The following is a 21,035-nucleotide window of genomic DNA, read 5'->3' as shown; positions in this document are numbered from 1 at the left end:
GACAGTTTTATAGGGCAGGTCATTACGGATGCGACGATACCAAATATGTGTACTTTTATTGTTTTTGTTTTTTTTTATTTTGAAAAAATGGATTTATTGGGGAATTTTTTTTTTTTTACTAATTTATTTAGCGATTTTTTTAAAATTATTTTTAACACTTTTTTTTTTTTTTTTTTTACTTTATTACCTTGTCCCAGGTGGGACATCACTGTCCTGTGACAGATCGCTGATCTGTCACATCACAGATCACTGTGACAGATCAGCGATCTGTCACAGGCACTGCTGCAGACTTCCTCATGCCTGCGCTTTGCTACATGTGATTCTCACCTCCTACCAGCCCCCTGCTGGCTATCGCTGATTGCGCGAGATCGGCCTGGTCCATTTCTCTTCCTGCTGGTGCCGACGAGCAAGCCATGGATGCAGGTGGAAGACGTCACCCTTCCTGCGTCTGACAGGTGAGTACGACCGCTGCTGCATCGCTAGTGAGATCTGCCCGTTTGGCAGCTCACTAGTGACAATTTAGCGATGCACCAGCGATCCTGACCGGGTCATATCGTGGTCGGGATCGCTGGTGCATCGCTAAATGTAACGGGACCTTTACAGTCTGTAACAGTCTGTGAAAAAATGGACAACACTTGGATGGCATCTGAGTGCTGATTGATTTTTTTCACAGACCCATAGACTTTCATTGCTGAGTTGTTTCCAATGTCTCCATGATTTTCCATGGACCACAAAAATAATCACAGATATATGAACAGCACGGTGGCTCAGTGGTTAGCACCGCAACCTTGCTGCGCTGGGTCCTGGATTCAAATCCCACAAAGGACAAAATCTGCAAGGAGTTTGTGTGTTTTTCATGTGTTTGCATGGGTTTCCTCCTGGTTCTCCAGCTTCCTCACACACTCCAAGGACTTACTGACAGAGAGTTTAGCTTGTGGGTCCCATTGATGATAATGTATGTAAGCACTGTTGAATAAGATAGCACTCTATAAGTAAAGCATAATAAATAATAAGCAAAGCCTAATAAATAAAAGCCCCATAAACTGTCATAGGTACGAGTGCTATCTGTAAGTCCCATGGATAGCACTTGTAGACACAAAACTAACATAAGAATGAGACTAAAGGCCCCTTTACATTTAGTGATGCACCAGCGATCCTGACCACGATACGACCCGGTCAGGATCGCTGGTGCATCGCTAAATGGTCGCTAGTGAGCTGCCAAACAGGCAGATCTCACCAGCAATGTAGCAGCGGTCGTTACTTACCTTTCAGATGCGGCGATCCTGACGTCCTCCCGCCCGAGTCCACGCGTCGCTCGTCGGCGCCAGCAGGAAGCCCAGCAGGAAATGGAGCTGCGCGATCAGCGACAGACAGCGGGGGAGCCGGTCAGAGGTAAGTATCACACATAGTGATATCGCTGCTGCGTCACAAAATCAGTGACGCTTTAGCGATATTGCTAGCGACATCGCTATGTGTAAAGCCCCCTTAAGGGCTGATGCAGATGAGCATATAAATCGGACCTGTGTTGTCCATTTTTAATCGGACACTGCACTGACACATATTATTCAATAGGTCTGTCCCGATAAACAATATATTTTCTCTGTTCAACTGTCCATGAGAAAAAAAAATTTCAGCACACTGTACTTTCTAACAAGTCTCAGATGAGACTCACCCATTCAAGTCCATGGGTGCGTAAAAACAAGCAGATCCCACACGGAATATCTAAGCGACATCCGATTTTCAAGCATAGATTTCTGTTATAAACGGTATGTGATCATGTACATTTTTTTAGTGTAGATGTATCATAACTGATTGCACACGGATGTCACAAAAAATGGACTTAAAAAATGGACACACAGATGGCAAAAATCGGATGAAAATTAGAAAAAAAAAGTCTGAGTTTTCCGGATGAAACTCAGATGATTTCTCCTACCCTCATGTTCAGTGGCCCTAAGTCTAACATCACATTATAATTTTTTTTCAGTGTAAAATGCAAATATATGCAAAACAGTTATAATAATAATGCTACATAGGTTCAGCCAAATGATCAATTTACAGTAGACTGTGATTTTAGAAAATAGGTAAGAATGTGGGTCACAAATATACCGTAATTAAAAAAAAAACTAAAAAAAAAAACAAATTTAAATTTGGAGTCACCACCAGCATTCACATGAATGGGTATCTGGCTAATAAATTGAAAGATTTCCTACTAGATTGTCAGTTAGGAAAGCAATAAAAGCAGAGCACTTTCACACCACTGATAATTACCAGCACAATCCAACACAGATAAGGATGATTTAGCTGCCCTACTGGTTTGAGCCAAGATAAACAGATAGCAGGTTCAGTTTGTTTTGTGGCCGCAGTTTTTCTTGAAAACTCTCCTTGTGGCTGCAATTTTAGGCATCTGACGTGAACTTGACAGAAGTCCATCAGATTTAATGAATTGCAGGGGATGGGGATAACACACCCTAAACTATGTTCTCCTAGCTTTGATCTATGATTGCAGATATAATTATGATGGATCACTACTACTCCTAGGGCTCGCTCACACTAGCATGAAAAAATCGGTCCCATTTTCATCCTAGAGAGTGGATGATTTTTTCTCACTTGTCATCGTTGTGCAATCTGTTATTTTTAATCATCTTTAGCTTCTTAATCTTTTCCAGGACCATTTACAGTTTAATATGCTACAGAATTGTAATGTATCCATGAAAATTGCATGAAATACAGATGATCCATATGGCAAGTGATTTTTTTCGCACACCCATCAGATTTCGGGGTGAAATCACAGCATGCCAAATACAGCTGAGAAAAAATACGAATATGCTGATCTGCACAGCCTCATTAAATAAAATCGGATTGCACTCATCGAATTTATATGCAAGAGGGAGCGAGCCCATTATACTTAGGGTTCAATCACAAGAGCGTATAACATGGCCGAGTGCTATCCGAACAGGTCAAACAGTGGTGTGCTCAGTATACTATCTTAGTATCTGGGCATCATATTGGGCAATTAAACCACATGACCAATAAGAAGTTTCAATTGTTTCTGTGCATTTTGGACATGATAAAACTTCTCCTTTTAGATGTTATAATTTTAGTTTATTCTGGTGTCAAAGGGATTCAGTAGGCTCCGAAATCAGTATCTGTAAGTAACCAGAGGTCCAACGCAGCTGGGGTTGAGCTATCTGGTAAAATTGATGGCGGCTGGTGCTTCAATATATGTGTCCCCACCTATGGCGCCTTGTGCTCCTCATTGGTGTATAAAGAAGGCTTTCTCCAAAACTATCCAGTGGACATATACAGTACATGCACTTCTTAGTGCAAGGTCCCCAACTAGGACCTGTGTCTTTTATATACAGATTTCAGAGCTCACTGACTCATTTTAAGGACTCTAAAGACATTTCACTATATTACAAACCAAAGAATCAACAATATTATACAAAACTCAAGCAAGAGAATAAGATGAGGAACATTAACCAGGTTCTAGACGTGGAATGTACCATGGAGCAACTAAGGCCAGCGTCACAATTGCCATATGAAAAATCGGTCCGATTTTCTCGACCGAGAATCGCAGAAGTGCTCTCCGTATGGTGATCCATATTTAATCCGTTTTCAATGCGATGATGCTATTTCCTCGCATGTAGTATCTGTACGACATCCGTATGCAATTCGTATGCAATGCGATTTTAACATGGGCTTTTCCATACAGCAGTTCTCTGTCATTGACACATCGTTTTAAAACAAAATATTCTTCAAAACATATACTGTATATATATACAGTATATATATACAGCACTGTCAAAAATTAAGAGAGCACCATATATATATATATACTATATATATATATATATATATATATACATATATATATGTTTTGAAGAATATTTCGTGACTCCGGCCTAATGCTGAAACCCCTCAATCCTGCTGATCACCAATTTCTAGAGATGGAACATGCACTGCCTTTACCTGCATATCTCTTCAGTTACTTTTAGGTACCGACTTCAGATATATTGGGGTTACATGACGCTCTGATGATATCACGCTGCACAGAGTCTTATGGCCATACATACGAACACTGTGCAAAGCCTTTGCCTCAACCAACTGATACTAGGGCATAGGGATTGTTGAGGACAGGGGGAACAAAAATTGCCCCAGAGCCTAGGGCCCGCCTAGATTGCCGTCTGTCCTGACCATATGGTAAAAACCCATGCATAACTCAGTAGACAATGACTAAAAATGTACTAATTTTCCTCCCACCAATAGCCATTATTGATAAAAACTTTTGTTAAAAAACTCCCCAAAAATGAAATTGGAAAATAAAATAAGATATATTTTTCATTTTAACCCCTTCACTACCCGGCAATTTTCCGTTTTTTCTTTTTTTTGTTTTTTCCTTCCCTTCTTCCAAGTATCATAACTTTTTTCATTTTTCCTTCAATACAGTCATATTAAGGCTTGTGTTTTGCAGGACGAGTTGTACTTTTGAACGACGCCATTCATTTCTTCGTATAGTGTACTGGAAAACTGATACGAAATTTCAAGTTCTTTGAAATTGCAAAAAGAAGGACAATTCCACAATTGTTTTTTTTTTTTAATTTACCATGTTCATCAAATAGTAAAAATGACATTGCAATATGATTCAACTGGTCAGTAAGCGTAAGCAGATATTAACCATGTTTAGTTTTTTTTTTTAAATTTGGGTGGTGAAAAAAAGTTCAGAAATTTGATTAAATCAGACATCAAGTCTGGGGAAAGATGTGGGCTCGGCGTGTGAGCCCATTCCAAAGGCATGGACACTACCTTTGCGTCAAAGGTAGTGAAGGGGTTAATATATGCAAGAATAAGGCTAAGTTCACACTGAAAAACATTTATTCGTATTTTTATTCTGATATATTGCAGAGGTGAAGCTGACACTGATATGAGTATGATGTGTATATCTGTGATATGCAGCACAATGGAGGAACATGACAGCCTCACATACATTACATGAACTGGTACTTTGATAGAAATGACTAATGTGACAAACAAGAAATTACAATTTCAATGTTCGCTTAGGAGAAAAAGCAGACAGGAGATGTGAGGATGCTTGGAGGAAGGGCACAAAGGAGAAAGTGCTTTGGAGTTAGGACATAGAGAATGAGATAAGAGATAAGAAAAGACAAAGAGGAGACAGAGAGACTGTTAGTGAGTGAACTCTTCTTGTTGTACAGGAAAACAGATTTATTTCATACACTGATATTGGCCATAGACATGAGATTATGAAAATGTACGATTTCAACAGTTTTTTTTTTCCGATTCTTGGCCATTGATCAAGTTGTTTTATCCAACAAATGTATTAAAACAGATAATCCTTCAAAAAAATATGGCACGCTGGATTTTTTTTCATTTGGCATTTTGCATTTTTCATTGGAATATCTGGATTAGAAAACTAAATTTCCAAAGGCCCCGTATCTATTTGACAGAGCAGAGTGGTAATATAGAGCCCCTTTCATCCTGGAGGACAATATATTCGCATTATAAGGAGCCTCTATTGATTTCAACTTTAAGGCTATGTGCGCACGTTGCAGATTTGCTTGCGGAAATTTCTGCGCTGTTTCTGCATCTCTTGGCAGAAAACGCAGTAGAAATTCTGCATGTTTTTTGAGTGGATTCTATGCGTTGTTGATGCGGATTTACACACGGATTTGTAAGCAAAGTAAAGATAAAAAAAAAAGTGATGTCATTTCCTTGTCCAACCTCCATAGGATAGGACTCCATTGTTGGTGTGTGTCAACCAAGATGAGCACTATTCTATAGTCTCAACCCACACACTCCTCCTCCTTCTGACATCATTTCCTTTGAGAAATCTGCAGCGTTTTTGGCATCAAATCCGCAGCAAATCCACAGCAAAACCACAGCTAATCCCTAAACCTTTTTACACCTGCGTTTTCTGCATATTTTATTGTCTCAAGGGAAGTCAATGGGTGAAAAACGCTGCAGATCCGCAAAAGAATTGACTTGCTGTGGAAAATAAGATGCTGCAAATAAGGGCAGAAATTTCCAGATCATGTGCCCAACACTTCAGGATTCTCATTGATTAACCTTGTTTTAGTATTCCTTTGCGTTTTTGGAGTATTTCCGCGCAGAAGAAAATGCTGCAGAACCGCAACAAATTGACATCGTGTGCGTATAGCCTAAGTGTGCAATGCTTTTATTTGTTCCCAAAGTGGGACACTCTGTAATCAATCTTATTATTGGGGTACCTGAGTAGTCAACCTTTTTAGGTTTCTCCTTGCAAACAGCTCAAGGGATTGTCTTAAGCTGCAAGTCTGCAGTCACTATATGTGACTGCAGACTTGTACATCCTCACATCGCGGGCACTGTGCACTGTCAGTATTCTTCGAAGCTGGCGCCAAGTGTATGACCACAAGTATACTTTCAGTCACATTTCGACAAGATGGGTGCGACCTCTCAAATGTATTGAGCAATGCAGGAAACAGTCTAGTCGGATTGTGCCCGGGAGTATGCATATCGCAAACTTGTGGTCACATGACTGCTCAATGTTGCCGCAGGCATCGGAGAATCCTCACAGTGCGCAGTGTCCGTTATGTGAGGATTCACAAATCTGCAGTCACATTGAGTGACTGCAGACTTGTATTTTAAGATTGGACCACACCTATAATTAGTATTTTTGAGTTGAACATTATAAGCTTTATTAAAGAGCATTCATAGTGGCATATGATCACTTTAGAGCTTTTGAATAATAATAATAATCGGCAGGTATAAACTGATCTCACCCAATCAGATTTTGCAAAGGTAAACCACATTTCTAATTGGTTGTTTTACTTTGTATTTGTAGTAATAGACACTTTACATTGGAGAGATACATTTAAAAGATTTCAATATTCCAGTTTTTGATTGATTGACTAAACAAACCTTTCTGATTATAAATTTAATTCACATTGTACTGTGAATAAATATTATAAATTAAATATTGGTTTTTCAATTTTAAGCCGGAGTTTTCCTAAATTTAGGGGAACTACGGTATACGGTATTTATGTAGTCAATATACCGAAAGTGTTTTATGTATTTTTGCAATTGTTGCATGACCGGCCAATGTTTTCACCTTATCAGATGAGTGAGGGAAGCCTGTGCTTGGAGATCAGAAACAGAAGTGAAGTCTGTATGACTGGGACTTGTTCAGGAGCTCGGCTCATTGACCATCTAGGTGGGAGTAAAAACTTAATGAGTGAAATGCCTCCAGTTCTGCAATCTGCAGTTTGTCAATGGGTGAATTAAATCAGTCGTCCATCTGTTTAGAAGACTCAGGTTTAATAAACCTATAACTGACACATTGTCATTCCATCAGGTTGCTTTTCACTGTAGGAAGCCACAAGGCAGCAGTATCGCAGCATGTGCAGCACACACCACAAAAACACATTTACAAACAAATTAATGGCATTTATATACAGTAGGGTATGAGTATGGGGAATATTTCTTCCTTAAAGTAATAAATAACATCTGTCCTGAAATATATGTTCATTTATGAGTATAAAAAATAGTCGGGTGTGGGAAAAAAGCAGGACACTAATGGAAAAAATAACATATAGCCCCCAGCTTTCCCTTAAGTTCCAATTCCGAATCGTCTTTATAATTAAAATACAATTATTTAATCATTCATAGATAAGGATTTCATGAACCAAGCACTTTTTAGTCATTTAGAAGGCATATAGGTTTTTCTATCTGATTAATTATGTTGTCCTGGTCTCCGGGTCTCTTCCTACTATATATCTACATCATAACTTTTGCTCTGTGTTCATCCACCTTCATTTATTATATCTTGTCTCTTTTTTCATATATAGTTTTAATCTTTTAGTTTTAATGTATCTTGTCCACTTTTTTTTTTCCAATAAGTACTCTTTTAATATTTCATTATGGGTCATGTGCAAGTTTTCTTTGTAGGTGCTATTATGGTTCTTTATGTTTCTAGCTGACTTGATTACTATTCCATAATTTATGCTACAGTTGTGGCCAAAAGTATTGACACCCCTGCAATTTTGTCAGATAATACTCAGTTTCTTCCTGAAAATGATTGCAAACACAAATTCTTTGGTATTATTATCTTCATTTAATTTGTCTTAAATGAAAAAACACAAAAAGAATTGTCCTAAAGCCAAATTGGATATAATTCCACACCAAACATAAAAAAGAGGGTGGACAAAAGTATTGGCACTGTTCGAAAAATCATGTGATGCTTCTCTAATTTGTGTAATTAACAGCATCTGTAACTTACCTGTGGCACCTAAGAGGTGTTGGCAATAACTAAATCACACTTGCAGCCAGTTGACATGGATTAAAGTTGACTCAACCTCTGTCCTGTGTCCTTGTGTGTACCACATTGAGCATGGAGAAAAGAAAGAAGACCAAAGAACTGTCTGAGGACTTGAGAAATCAAATTGTGAGGAAGCATGAGCAATCTCAAGGCTACAAGTCCATCTCCAAAGACCTGAATGTTCCTGTGTCTACCGTGCGCAGTGTCATCAAAAAGTTTAAAGCCCATGGCACTGTGGCTAACCTCCCTAGATGTGGACGGAAAAGAAAAATTGACAAGAGATTTCAACGCAAGATTGTGTGGATGTTGGATAAAGAACCTCGACTAACATCCAAACAAGTTCAAGCTGCCCTGCAGTCTGAGGGTACAACAGTGTCAACCTGTACTATCCGACGGCATCTGAATGAAAAGGGACTGTATGGTAGGAGACCCAGGAAGACCCCACTTCTTACCCCGAGACATAAAAAAGCCAGGCTGAAGTTTGCAAAACTTACCTGAAAAAGCCTAAAAGGTTTTGGAAGAATGTTCTCTGGTCAGTTGGGACAAAAGTAGAGCTTTTTGGGCAAAGGCATCAACATAGAGTTTACAGAAGAAAAAAAGAGGCATTCAAAGAAAAAAAACACAGTCCCTACAGTCAAATTTGGAGGAGGTTCCCTGATGTTTTGGGGTTGCTTTGCTGCCTCTGGCACTGGACTGCTTGACCGTGTGCATGGCATTATGAAGTCAGAAGACTACCAACAAATTTTGCAGCATAATGTAGGGCCCAGTGTGAGAAAGCTGGGTCTCCCTCAGAGGTCATGGGTCTTCCAGCAGGACAATGACCCAAAACACACTTCAAAAAGCACTAGAAAATAGTTTGAGAGAAAGCACTGGAGACTTCTAAGGTGGCCAGCAATGAGTCCAGACTTGAATCCCATAGAACACCTGTGGAGAGATCTAAAAATGGCAGTTTGGAGAAGGCACCCTTCAAATATCAGGGACCTGGAGCAGTTTGCCAAAGAAGAATAGTCTAAAATTCCAGCAGAGCATTGTAAGAAACTCATTGATGGTTACCGGAAGCGGTTGGTCGCAGTTATTTTGGCTAAAGGTTGTGCAACCAAGTATTAGGCTGAGGGTGCCAATACTTTTGTCTGGCCCATTTTTGGAGTTTTGTGTGAAATGATCAATGTTTTGCTTTTTGCTTCATTCTCTTTTGTGTTTTTTCATTTAAGACAAATTAAATGAAGATAATAATACCAAATAATTTGTCTTTGCAATCATTTTCAGGAAGAAACTGAGTATTATCTGACAAAATTGCAGGGGTGTCAATACTTTTGGCCACAACTGTATTACCATCATTAGTAGGTGTTAATAAATTATTTCCCTGTGCCCCGCTCTAAAAATACATGGAAAAAGAAAAACTAGTGGCCATGTCCAATACAATTAATGACATGAGAATGGCTGCCTCGTTATTTCACTAGAACACTTGTACTTGGATTCTGATTGGTTGCTATGGACAAAACCTCTTTAAAGTTTTAACAATAATAATAATTTTATTTCTATAGACATTACAGCATAATAAACACAGATCAAAACAGATACCAAGAGGAATGAGTTGTTCACTGTGTGCATGGCCCATGTGTTTGTATTTAATTGGTTTCTTGTTTTTACAAGATTAGAGAGGTCTCCACCCCTTCCTTGTGGGCCATGCACATATAAGCCATTCTCTGCAGCGTGTCCACATCGGACATTACCTGTCTGAATCCTGCTCATATTGGTACTATTCACATGATCAGGTTTTTAAATACTTTTAAATAATCAGTTAGGGACTGCTCTGATATTGGTTACCTTGACGTTTGGTAGAGCGGCTTAGTATACATTTTTTGCAAAAAACATATCAACCAAATACCCTGTTTTTTATCATCTTTTTACTAGCACTTGCTGTTTACTTTTACTTTTCTACAACAGAGTATTTTTACACGTTTATTGTGTTTTTCTGTGTTTTATAATTTTGGAGAGAGATATTTTTTGGCTCATATGCAATTGATGTGCATGATGCAATGGCTGTATGGTCAGAAGCACCTTACTTCTGACAGTTTGGCTGTCAACGCTGAGTAAAAATATATTTTTAGCTTTTTTTTCCATTTTTCTCTTGAAGTCGATATAAATGAAAACACCGTTCCAGTGTTTTTTTTATTGCACTGCTAGAGTGGTGCTATAAATGTAAATCTCCTGCTCCTGTCTCATATTCACCAGCCGCCACCTTCATCCTTTTTCAGAGTCGCTCTCGTTGGTCTTCCAGTGAAAAGGGACGTTCCAGCAGCTCCAGTGTTTCATGGAGTGTGTCAGAGGTCACTTTTCAAAACAAGTCTATAAGAGCCTCATTCTGGCACTTATAGATTTGCATTGAGCTCTTGTGATGTAACTTCTGACTTCCAGCCAGTCAAAAGTGATGGGCAAAAGATGGTGCCAAGGGACCGGAGTGGCGTTAGTAAAAGGTGAAGTTGCTGGAAGCTTAATATATGATCGAGCCCAAGGGGCCTACATTTAAAGCGCCACTCCAGTGCTGAAAAAACAAAGAAATGCTGGTGCTTTAAGTACACAAATGATCAGTTATTACACTTAACCAAATATTGCTAAGGTAACAGAAAGGCTTAAGCATATGAGCACTTTTGTTAGAAGCAGGTCCCCAGTTGTGCCATAATAACCACCAATAACTGAGGAAGCCTCACAATTTAAGGAGCACCAGTAGAGATGGGTCACCGTTGAGTTTTCAAAGTTTTATTAGTTAAAAAGGGGCTCCAAGTATTTGTCCATAAAGAGAGGAGGAAGATATATCTTACATCACAGTAGACATTACATAAAAATTGGCAATACCATTTTACTACTAAAGAAGAGCAAAAAAGAATTGTCAGATCCATTTTTGGTTGATGGCTATTCTTTACAACTTTCCCCTGCAAATATACACTGCCAATGCTTGGGTATTTCTTGAAGAATAGATAATTAAAAATCTTTAATACTTTTTGTTTCGTTTTAATAATGGCTTTTATATACTATCATAACTTTGAAAACCATTTGCGATATTCCGTCCCCATAAATACACTTTCTCTTGCACTCTTTTACAGCGATAACAGAATGTTCAGGGTTAAGTACCTTTCCTTTAGCAGGGCAGTTATTACTTGATAAATAGGCCTCATAAGGAAAGATTTGGGATGGAATCAAGAGTAGAGAAATGGATGGGAGGGGAAAAGTTGTGCAGATTTACAAAAATAAACACATCTACTTAGGTCCTTTGATAGCAAGCTTTCTGTCTGTCTTCAGGAAGAAAAAGCCAGTTGAGTGATTCATGTATTTACAGATTAGACAGCCATTGGGTCCATGAATGACCTTTCACTTATAGTTTTACAAATCTATTGGTAAATAAATGAGGGGTTATAGACTGAGGTCAGAGTATGGTGGTCCTCTCCGTGCAAGGTACAACAAGGTCCCAATATATACCTGCAACATGTACAAAAAGGAAAAAATAATATTAGCGATAGATCACCTTGCTAAAAATCTCACTTTTGATCAGTGACAGCGCAATATGTTGAATATTCCTTGGTAGGAGAGTAATTAAAAAATCTAAGACCCCCTAGCAAACTTTTGAATGCTCCTTCTTCACAGGACATCCCATTTAATGCTGACTAGTGCAGTGCATAGTGGGGGTACATATACAGTATTTTTGGACTATAGAAAGGTCTTTAATATAAATCCTAGATATTAAAGTCTATGAAAAGCATGTTTCTTACTAATAAAATCTTCCCTGGTGTTATAGTACTGATTTTTGAACTATCGTATATACTCATGTATAAGCTGACCCCCCTAATTTTGCCACAAAAAACTGGGAAAACTTATTGACTCGCGTATAAGCCTAGGGTAGAAAATGCAGCAGCTACTGGTAAATTTCAAAAATAAAAATAGATACCAATAAAAGTAAAATTAATTGAGACATCTGTAGGTTAAATGTTTTTGAATATCCATATTGAATCAGGAGCCCCATATAATGCTACATACAGTTCATGATGGCCCCATAAGATGCTCCGTACAAAATACATCCCATATAATGCTCCATACAGTTCACGATAGCCCCATAAGATGCTCCATACAAAATACGCCACATATAATGCTCCATACAGTTCATGATGGGCCCCATAAAATGCTCCATACAAAATACACCCCATATAATGCTGCACAAAGGTTAATAATGCCCCCATAAGATGCTCCATTGAATAATATGCCCCATATAATGCTCCATAAAGGTTATGGCCCCATAAGATGCTCCATAGATTATGCCCCATAAGATGCTCCATAGATTATGCCCCCATATGCTGCACCATAAGATGCTCCATAGATTATGCCCCCATAAAATGCTCCATAGATTATGCCCCCATATGCTGCCCCATAGAATATGCCTCATATATTATGCCCCCATATGCTGCTGCTGAATAAAAAAATGCCATACTCACCTCTCCTGCTCAGGACCCTGCACCTGAGATATTCACCTGTCCGGGGTCCATCGCTGCTCACCTCTGTCTGCGCGTCCTCTGTCAGTGACTGTTCAGCCAGCAGAGGGCGTGGCCTCATCACCACGCCCCCTGCTGGCTAAACGTCACGGAAACAGGAAGCAGCAGACAGCATGAGCAGTGATGGACCGGGGGACAGGTGAATATTGCTATACTCACTCATCCTGGCCCGGTCTCTGCAGCCTCGCTTCTCCACTGTCTCCCTCCCTTCCTGCCTTCAGCGGTCATGTGATATCGCTCATTACACTCATGAATATGCGCATATTAATGAGTTTAATGAGTGGTACCATGTGACCGCTAAAGGCAGGAAGGCAGACCTGGAGAAGCTGGGGGCTGCAGAGACTGCGCCGGGGGGGTCAGTGTGATCTCTGACACCCCTGCTCCCCCTCCCCAGCCAACCCCCAGGTATATGACTCGTGTATAAGACAAGAGGGGGACTTTCAGCCCCAATAAATGGGCTGAAAATCTCGTCTTATGCACGAGTATATACAGTATACAGTCATGGCTGAAAATGTTGGCACCCTTCACATTATTCCAGAAAACGAATTATTTCAATTGCACACATTTTGTTGTACACTTTTATTCCTTTTGTGTGTATTGGAACAACACAAAAAACAGAGAAAAAAACACACATTGGACATAATTTCACACAAAACCCCAAAAACGGGTATGACATTCATCCACTCAATGCACATACACAGACACCTGAGCTACAAACATACAGACAGTCACACAGCTCTGCTGCATATATACACACACACACACACACAAACAGACATGTGGTCATTTCTATGGGATACCGGATATATAGTGTGTTTTCATATAAATGCTGTGAATTTTTATGTGGACTGTACATTTTAAATACATTGTGAGACCTGCTGACAGGCAGCACAAAAAGAGTTAATCTTCTCCTCCCAGTCTTGATCAGGTGACCCAGCTCTATTTTAATATGTAGAAGGCTCTGGAAAAACACCTCAGGGCAGACAGCCAGTGACGGCAGCTATGCAGTCACAGAGAAGGGGGAGGAGCAAAATCCTGGGGAATAGTTTTAAATTGGAAGTGGCGCTTGGTGGTCGGACAACTTGAGAAGAGGAAGCCATTTTGTAGGTGAATGAATTACCCACTTTCTCCCTGCTGGCTTTGCTTAAAAAGGGGACTGGTACGAAAAGGTGAGTTAATAGTCTTCATATGAGGAAGACTACCATTTCACCTTTTGAAGGAAGAATTACCTCAAGGCAGAAAAAGAGCACAGTGCTAAAGAAATATTCAGACTTAATAAAACCAGAGGTTACTAAGATCTGCCTGTCTGCAGGTACACAGCAAACATCAACCGTGAGAGTAATCCTGTACCTCAGTTTACTGCTGTTCGTAAATAATAATTTGCCCCATTACTTTCAGTAAAAAGACTTCTGTTTCAAATTCTGGGGCTCAAAGGCACCAACTACTACCACCATCATCATCTTCTGCCTAGAGGCAGCTACTGTGCAAACATTGTATAGTGGAGTTTCCTGTGTGTGTGTAATTTGAGAAGGAAAACTCTTCTCCTGACAGAAAGCTTGGCCACCATAAGATACATCATACCCTGTCAAGTGTACAGCCCTCAGCCATACACCACATGAGAACGCCACATACACACAGTGGCACACATCTACAGCTAATTAGAACCTTGTATTTGATATTCTGCCTAGCTGCCCTGATCTGTGGAATGTTATTCAGGATCTACACCAAAAGGAGATATATTCAGGTGATATTCTGCTTCCTCTCCTGATGGGGCAGGGAAAGACTTTTTATTTTTTATTTGTTGGCCTGCTTCTGAGGCCTTTCTCCAGCACAGGTCCCAATAGTATGTCATTAGTGTATGGTCCATGTGTCCGTTCTTACTATCAGTGTGTCATCAGTGTATGGTCCTTGTGTCTGTTCTTACTATCACTGTGCCATCACTGCATGGTCAGTGTATTCATTCTTACTATTAGTGTGTCATCAGTGTATGGTACGTGTATACATTCTTACGATCTGTGTGTCATCAGTGTATGGTCTTTGTGTCCATTCTTATGATCAATATGTCATGAGCGTATTGTCTGTGTGTCCATTCTTACTATCAGCGTATCATCAGTGTGTCCGCTCTTACTATCAATTTGTCATCAGTGTATGGTCCGTGTGTCTGTTCTTACTATCAGTGTATGGTCCGTGTGTCCATTCTTGCGATCAGTGTATGGTCAATGTGTCCATTCTTACTATCATTGTGCCCTCAGTGTGTGGTCCATGTGTTCTTTCGTATGATCAGTGTATGATCAGTGTATGGTCCTTGTGTCCGTTCTTACTATCAGTGTATCTACAGGGTATGGTCCTTTTGTCCGTTCTTACTATCAGTGTATCTACAGGGTGTGGAATGTGTGTCTGTTCTTACTATTAGTGTGTCATCAGTGCATGGTCAGAGTGTCTTTTCTGACTATCGTTGTATCATCAGTGTATCGTCCGTGTGTCCATTCTTATGATCAATGTGTTATCAGGGCATGATCCGTGTGTCCATTCTTACTATTAGTGTATTATCAGTGTATGTTCCATGTGTCCATTCTCACTATTAGTGTGTCATCAGTGTATGGTTCCTGTGTCTATTCTTATGATCAGTGTATCATCTGTGTATGGCTCATGTGCCTGTTCTTACTACAAATGTATCATCAGTGTATGGTCTGTGTGTCCATTCTTAATATCAGTTTGTCATCAGTGTATGGTCCGTATATCCGTTCTAACTATCAGTGTGTCATCAGTATATGGTCCGTATGTCCGTTCTTACAATCAGTGTGTCATCAGTGTATAGTTCATGTGTCCATTCTTACTATCAATGCGTCATCAGTGTCTGGTTCATCTGTCTGTTGCTACTATCAGTGTGTCATCAGTGTATAGTCCATGTGTCCGATCATACTATCAATGTGTCGACAGTCTATGGTCCATGTGTCCATTCTTACTATCAGTGTGTCATGAGTGTATGGTCCGTGTGTGTCTTCTCCTTCTATCTGTGTATAATCCATGTGTCCAATCTTTCTATCAGTGTGTCGACAGTGTATGGTCCATGTGTCCGTTATTACTATCAGTGTGTTATCAGTGTATGGTCCAACTGTCCGTTCTTACTATCACTGTGTCATCAGTGTATGGTCCGTATGTCCGCTCCTAATATCAGTGTGTCATCAGTGTGTGGTCCTTGTGTCTGTTTTTATTATCCGTATGTCATCAGTGTATGATCTACATGTCGATTCTTACTATCTCTGTGTCATCAATGTATGGTCTGTGTGTCCATTCTTATTATCAGTGTGTCATCAGTGTACAGTCCGTGTGTCCATTCTTAGTATCCATATATCATCTGTCATGACTCTGTTGTCGGGTGTCTTGGGACCAGTGGCTCATTCCCTGTCCCTAATGCTAGGGGCGCCTTGGCTCACCCTGCTCCCCGTATTACTTCTGATGGTGAAGACGGCGGGGGCACGTACCTTTCCTTAGCTCCTGAATCCGCTCTCAGTCTGTACCCTTTTCCCACACAGGTAATATGAACAGGGATAACGAAAAATACCAAACATACAAATATTCTCACACTTACAACAGAGAAATGCACCAGGGAGTGGATGATAGGGTTAAACCAAAGTAGGAGAAGAAAGGGAATTATTACACACTCAAAATCTAGCAAAAGTCACAGATAAATCCACCAACCACCTTCTCCAATAACCACCAACAACCTTCAGCCATGCAGCAAAAGCTACCTCTGACAATGAGTGCAAGCCAGGGCCTAGTTAATATAGGAGATGGTAGTGGCTAACAGTGCACATCTGAGATCCTTTGTCATGGTAAACACGTGAAAGTACCCCTTCTTCTACCACGGACCTCAGGAACTGCAGAACTGGGTTTATCAGGGTGCAGTATGTGAAAATACTGGATCATCCTGGCCGCATGGCATCAGATGCTGGTACCTACATCCTCTCTTCAGGACTGTATCCCTTCCAGTGTAAAAGATACTCAAGTGACTGACGAACTAAGCAAGAATCAATGATCTTGGCTATTTGAAATTCCAAATTTCCATCCACATTGACTGGAGATGGTGGTAGCGGTGATGGTACAAGAGGATGCAATGTATTTTTTGAGTAGAGATCGATGAAACACATAATGGATCCTAAAAGTGAGTGACAAAGCAAGGCGAAATGATACGTCATTGACGACAGCCATATTCTTATAAGGACTGATGAACCTGGGACCCAGTTTCCAAGAGGAAACCTTCAACATCACGACCAGCTCTACCCTCGCCTACTGTATTATCACCCATCCCTTGAAGATTGTGAGCCCTCGCGGGCAGGGTCCTCTCTCCTCCTGTACCAGTTATGACTTGTATTGTTTAAGATTATTGTACTTGTTTTTATGTATACCCCTCCTCACATGTAAAGCGCCATGGAATAAATGGCGCTATAACAATAAATAATAATAATAAATAATAATAATAACTTAATCTTCCTTGAGGGCAACCACACCAAATCACCAACACACAGGTCCAGACCAACCAAACATCTCCGATCAGCCACATTTATATTTGAACCCCATCTTCCTCAAATTGTCATTAACTCCTTGCCATACAGATGTAATTCATGATAATTGTTCTTTTTTAGATATTCCAGGAGAACGATTCCTATTAAATGAGCTGAACTGAGGATGAGAACCGTATGCCACGAAAAATGGGGGACTTACCAGTAGACTCATGTCCAACAATTATTTACTGCAAGTTCAGCTAGAGGTAAGTAGGTAACCCAATCCTCCTGATTCTCTGACACAAAACACCTAAGATAAGTCTCAAGATTCTGGTTAATCCGTTCAATTTGCTCATTAGACTGAGGATCAAATGCGGAAGAGAATGACAGGTGGATCACGAAACTAACTATTGCAAAACGCACTACAGAATTTGGAAATAAACTGCACCACCCAGTCAGACACAATATCGGTAGGTATCCTATCTAATTTTACAATCTCAATGATAAAAATTTGCGCTAAGATATTGGCAGTAGGTAGCGCAATAAAATGTAATATATTACTGAATCTGTCCTTCACCACCAAAATTTCAGTATTACCAGCCGACCCTGGTATATCAGTGATAAAATCAACTGATAAATGAGTCCAAGGTCTACTGTGAATCTCTAATGCTTGTAGAGGCCCAGATGGACGAGTATGAGAGGTTTTAGAACGTACACAGACACTGCAGGCGGCTACATACTCCCGGATTACTTCTGATGGTGAAAATGCCTGGGCAACGTACAATGCCGAAGCTCCTGAATCCACCCTCAGTCTGTACATTTCCCCCACCCAGGGAAGAGGGGAGTAGTCTTGTACCGTAATACACCAAACGGACAAACAAGGTAATATGAACAGGGGTAACAAAAAAATATCTAACATGCAAATATACTCACACATACAACAAAGAAATGCACCAGGGAGGGGAGGATGGAGTTAAACCAAGGTAGGAGAAGAAAGGGAATTATCACTAGTGTTGAGCATTCCGATACCGCAAGTATCGGGTATCGGCCGATACTTGCTGTATCGGAATTCCGATACCGACTTCCGATATTTTTTCAATATCGGAATTCGGCATCGGAATCGGAAGTTCAAAGTTGATTGACAGACTGACGTCATCATGATGCGCGGTGTGTGCGCATCATGATGCGCCGTCATTTCGGGCCTTCCGGGGGTCTCTGCCGGCCTGCCGGGGGGCTGTGCCGGCCTGCCGGGGGGGCTGTGTGGACTGCCCGGGGTCTGTACCGGCCTGCCGGGGGGCTGTGTCGGCCTGCCGGTGGTCTGTGCACCCTGTGGGGGTCTGTGCCGGCCTGCTGGGGGGCTGTGCCGGCCTGCCAGGGGGCTGTGCAGGCTCCGGGGGGCTGTGCCGGCCTGCCGGGGGGCTGTGCCGGCCTGCCGGTGGTCTGTGCACCCTGTGGGGGTCTGTGCCGGCCTGCCGGGGGGCTGTGCCGGCCTGCCGGGGGGCTGTGCAGGCTCCGGGGGGCTGTGCCGGCCTGCCGGGGGGCTGTGCCGGCCTGCCGGTGGTCTGTGCAGGCTCCGGGGGGCTGTGCCGGCCTGCCGGGGGGGCTGTGCCGGCCTGCCGGTGGTCTGTGCAGGCTTCGGGGGTCTGTGCAGGCATCGTCCGATGGGACTACAAGTCCCATCGGGCGATGCCTGCTACCATGACAGTGATTGACACATTAGCCAATGATGGGACAGTAGTAGTCCCATCATCCGGCTAATGTGTTAAATGTTAAAAAAAAAAAAAAAAAAAAATACTACATACATACTACATGCATGCTACATACATACTACATGCTACATACATACTGCATGCTACATACATACTACATACATACTACATGCATGCTACATACATACTACATGCTACATACATACTACATATATACTACATACATACTACATACATGCTACATACATACTGCATGCTACATACATACCACATACATACTACATACTACATATATACTACATGCATGCTACATACATACTACATGCTACATACATACCACATACATACTACATACATGCTACATACTACATACATACTACATACATGCTACATGCATGCTACATGCATGCTACATACATACTACATACATACTACATGCATGCTACATACATACTACATGCATGCTACATACATACTACATGCTACATACATACCACATACATACTACATACATACTACATATATACTACATGCATGCTACATACATACTACATGCATGCTACATACATACTACATGCATGCTACATACATACTAAGGCTACATACATACATACATACTACATATATACTACATGCATGCTACATACATACTACATGCTACATACATACCACATACATACATGCTACATACATACTACATATATACTACATGCATGCTACATACATACTACATATATACTACATGCATGCTACATACTACATGCATGCTACATACATACTACATGCTACATACATACATACTACATATATACTACATGCATGCTACATACATACTACATGCTACATACATACCACATACATACTACATGCTACATACATACCACATACATACATGCTACATACATACTACATATATACTACATGCATGCTACATACATACTACATATATACTACATGCATGCTACATACATACTGCATGCTACATACATACTACATACATACTACATACATACCACATATATACTACATACATACAATACATTCATACAATACATACATAGACATACAGTACATATAACATAGAGTAACATACTTACCAATACTTGTCACATTGTTCCCCGAAGCCATTGTCGTCTACGGAATAAATATTAACATAACAAACCACAAAAATACTCACCCACGATCCGAAGCAGTCCACGAGTGTGTCCCACGACGATCTTGGGTAGAGAACTGCAGCATCAGATGATGCTGCCGTTCTCTACGGGCTGCAGGAATCCAATGACGGAAGGTAGGTATCCTTCCGCACTGTATTCCTCCGCCACTTAAAAAAAAAAAAGTCCCTAGTCTCACTTTATGCCATTGCTGCGTGGGAAATTCCCACACAAAAAATGCTGCCGTTCTCTACGGGCTGCAGGAATCCAATGACGGAAGGTAGGTATCCTTCCGCACTGTATTCCTCCGCCACTTAAAAAAAAAAAAGTCCCTAGTCTCACTTTATGCCATTGCTGCGTGGGAAATTCCCACACAGCAATGGCATAAAGTGAGACTAGGGACTTTTTTTTTTTTAAGTGGCGGAGGAATACAGTGCGGAAGGATACCTACCTTCCGTCATTGGATTCCTGCAGCCCGTAGAGAACGGCAGCATCATCTGATGCTGCAGTTCTCTACCCAAGATCGTCGTGGGACACACTCGTGGACTGCTTCGGATCGTGGGTGAGTATTTTTGTGGTTTGTTATGTTAATATTTATTCCGTAGACGACAATGGCTTCGGGGAACAATGTGACAGGTATTGGTAAGTATGTTACTCTATGTTATATGTACTGTATGTCTATGTATGTATTGTATGAATGTATTGTATGTATGTAGTATATATGTGGTATGTATGTATGTAGTATGTATGTAGCATGCATGTAGCATGCAGTATGTATGTAGCATGCATGTAGTATATATGTAGTATGTATGTAG

General features: G+C 40.7%; 1 long non-coding RNA gene across 1 annotated transcript; it reads left to right on the top strand.

The window, feature by feature from the left end:
* Nucleotides 1-360: 360 nt before the first annotated feature.
* On the top strand, nucleotides 361-17,830 carry LOC141096304 (uncharacterized). The gene is made up of 3 exons (XR_012233638.1): nucleotides 361-455; nucleotides 17,502-17,626; nucleotides 17,720-17,830. It is a non-coding gene; the product is annotated as an uncharacterized lncRNA (long non-coding RNA).
* Nucleotides 17,831-21,035: the final 3,205 nt, after the last annotated feature.

Source organism: Dendrobates tinctorius, unplaced genomic scaffold, assembly GCF_039654945.1.
Source record: "Dendrobates tinctorius isolate UK_male_01 unplaced genomic scaffold, ASM3965494v1 ptg000073l, whole genome shotgun sequence".
NCBI classification, from domain to species: Eukaryota; Metazoa; Chordata; class Amphibia; order Anura; family Dendrobatidae; genus Dendrobates; species Dendrobates tinctorius.
The sequence above is the reverse complement of the archived record's forward strand: the minus strand, read 5'-3'. Positions and strand labels throughout refer to the sequence as shown.